A 2,588-nucleotide genomic window follows, 5' to 3' on the forward strand; every position below is an offset into this window, starting at 1 on the left:
GTAGAAGGGATTGGGCAAGAAGCTTGGATGATGCTCTGTGGGCATACAGAACAGCATTCAAGACCCCTATAGGGACCTTTCAATACCAGCTTGTGTATGGAAAGGCATGTCACTTGCCAGTGGAACTGGAACATAAGGCCTACTGGGCACCCAGATTCCTGAACCTTGATGTCAAGTTAGCTGGAGAAAAATGATTACTTCAGTTAAATGAGCTAGAGGAATTTAGACTCAATACTTTTGGGAATGCAAAAATTTACAAAGAGAAAGCAAAAAGATTGCATGATAAGAAACTGTCATCCAGAGTCTTTGAGCCAGGGCAGAAAGTTCTGCTATTTAATTCTAGACTCAGATTATTCCCTGTAAAATTGAAATCCCGGTGGAAAGGACCATATGTGATTACAAGTGTATCACCATATGGATACGTAGAGCTTCAGGATAATGACTCTAACAAAAAGTTCATTGTTAATGGACAGAGAGTTAAACATTATCTTGAAAGCAATTTTGAGCAAGAATGCTCAAAACTGAGACTTGATTAAAAGTTCAGTAATAGTCCAGCTAATGACATTAAAGAAGCGCTTGCTGGGAGGCAACCCAACCATTCACAAAATTTAATTTTATTTGTTTTTGCTAATTAATTGATTTTTACAGGTATATGTCAAAGTATCTCCAAAAGGTAAAATAGCAATTGATTGAATTCACAGAGTTACAGGGAATTTGGAAGCTCACTGGCATGAAAAAGCCAGTAAGAAACGTTTTGGGTGTTGAACGCCCAAAAGAAGTAGTTACAAGGGAATTTGGAAGCTCACTGGCTTGAAAAAGCCAGTAAGAAATAGTTTGAGCGTTGAACGCCCAAAAGAAGCATCCACTGGGCGTTTAATGCCAGTAAGGATAGCCATTTGGGCGTTGAACGCCAGAAAGAAGCTCCTTCTGGGCGTTTAACGCTAGAATTACAGCATCCTGGGCGTTCAGAAAAATGCCCAGTGACAAAGGACTTCCTGGCGTTCAACGCCAGAAAGAAGCAACAGTTGGGCATTGAACGCCCAGGAGAAGCAGCAATTGGGCGTTAAACGCCCAAAACATGCAGCGTTTGGGCGTTTAACGCCAGAATGGTGGGGAGGAGGTAAAATTCGTTTTTCTTCAAAAAATTTTTCCTAATTTTTATGTTTCAATTAATGATTTCTTTCATAAACATGTTTCCAAATATCATCCTTCAATTTCAAAAATTTTAATCCTAATTTCTAAATCCTGAAAACAAGCTCTCCTTCTATCCTTCTCCTTTCTTTTCTTTTGCTTGAGGACAAGCAAACCTCTAAGTTTGGTGTGTTTATCTGTGATCACTAAACCATACCCACTAAGATCATGGTTCCTAAAGGAAAACAACCCACTCCAAGAGGCAAGAAAGAGAGTATTCCAAAACCACTTTGGAATCAAGGGAAGTTCTTAACCAAAGAACATTCAGACCATTACTAAAAAATAATGGGTCTAAGATCAGTGATCCCAGAAGTCAAGTTCGATATGAAAGAAGATGAATATTCAGAGATCCAAGAACAAATTCGAAACAGGAACTGGGAAATCCTAGCTAATCCTGAAACGAAAGTGGGAAGGAACATGGTTCATGAGTTCTATGCTAATCTATGGCAGACAGACAGGCAAAGAATAATTGGAGCTGCCCTCTATGACCATCGGACCTTAGTCAGAGGAAAGATTGTTCATACCCATCCTGACAAAATCAGGGAGATCTTTAAGCTTCCTCAACTGAAAGATGACCCAGACTCCTTTAATAGGAGAATGATGAGAATAAACAAGGGCCTGGACAAGATTCTAGAGGATATATGCATCCCTGAAGCCAGGTGGACCACCAGCACGACTGGCATCCCAAATCAACTCAAAAGAGAAGATTTCAAACCAATAGCCAGAGGCTGGCTGGACTTTATTGGGCGTTCCATATTACCCACCAGGAACCGTTCTGAAGTTACTGTTAAAAGAGCAGTGATGATTCACTGCATCATGTTGGAAAAAGAAGTAGAAGTTCATCAACTGATCTCGTGTGAAAGAAGTAGAAGTCCATCAACTGATCTCATGTGAGCTATACAAAATAGCAAACAGGAATTCCAAGGATGCCAGATTGGCCTATCCAAGCTTAATTTCTATGCTCTGCAGAGATGCTGGAGTAAATATGGGAATAACAGAGTATATCTCAGTTGAAAGGCCAATCACTAGAATATCAATGGACAGACAACAGTTGCAGGATGATCCAATCAAGAGGAGAGCACAGGAAGTCCTCCCAGAACTTCCTCAATTCGAATATTGGGAACATATTGAAGCATCTATTTCCAAATTGCAAGAAGCTATGAACCAAATAAAGGAAGAACAGAACAATCAAAGTAGCATGCTTTGCAAACTGTTTAAGGAACAGGAAAAGCAAGGGCGTGATTTAAGGGAGCTGAAGCGCCAGAAATTAATCCTTGAAGGACCAAGCACCCCACAGATTAGAGGAACATCTACTTCTCAAAACACAGGTTGTTGAGTTCTAATTTTAGCTTTAACTCTGTGATAGTGTTATTATAGAAATTTACCTTAGGAAATAA

Source organism: Arachis duranensis, chromosome 5, assembly GCF_000817695.3.
Source record: "Arachis duranensis cultivar V14167 chromosome 5, aradu.V14167.gnm2.J7QH, whole genome shotgun sequence".
Classification (NCBI taxonomy): Eukaryota; Viridiplantae; Streptophyta; class Magnoliopsida; order Fabales; family Fabaceae; genus Arachis; species Arachis duranensis.